Source organism: Myotis brandtii, unplaced genomic scaffold, assembly GCF_000412655.1.
Source record: "Myotis brandtii unplaced genomic scaffold, ASM41265v1 scaffold975, whole genome shotgun sequence".
Classification (NCBI taxonomy): Eukaryota; Metazoa; Chordata; class Mammalia; order Chiroptera; family Vespertilionidae; genus Myotis; species Myotis brandtii.
This window is the reverse complement of record NW_005372049.1, coordinates 204,651-204,884: the sequence shown is the minus strand read 5'-3', so window position 1 is coordinate 204,884 and position 234 is coordinate 204,651. Positions and strand designations below refer to the sequence as shown.

Sequence of the window (234 nt, the reverse complement as noted above, 5' to 3'; positions counted from 1 at the left end):
GTGCAGCCGAGGCCTGGCCAGGCTCTGCGGGCGGAACAGCAGCTCACCTGTCGGGGCGCACCTTGCCCTCTGCGCTCAGGGGGTGGGGAGGGGGTCGAACTAGATGCTCCACAAGGAGAGAGGGCTTCTCCCTCCCCCCCGTGTCCTCAGGACCTGGTCTTGGCAGCCGCAGACCTGAGCACTGGGTACCTGCTCTCTGGGCCCGTGCTGAGCCCGGTGGGCAGGTGGGCAGGT

At 69.2% G+C, this 234-nt stretch overlaps 1 protein-coding gene across 3 annotated transcripts in view; it reads left to right on the top strand.

Moving 5' to 3' along the window:
• Window positions 1-234, top strand: part of TNNT2 (troponin T type 2 (cardiac)) — a 12,929-nt gene that overhangs the window by 10,486 nt on the left and 2,209 nt on the right. The gene's annotated exons all lie outside the window — the stretch shown is intronic.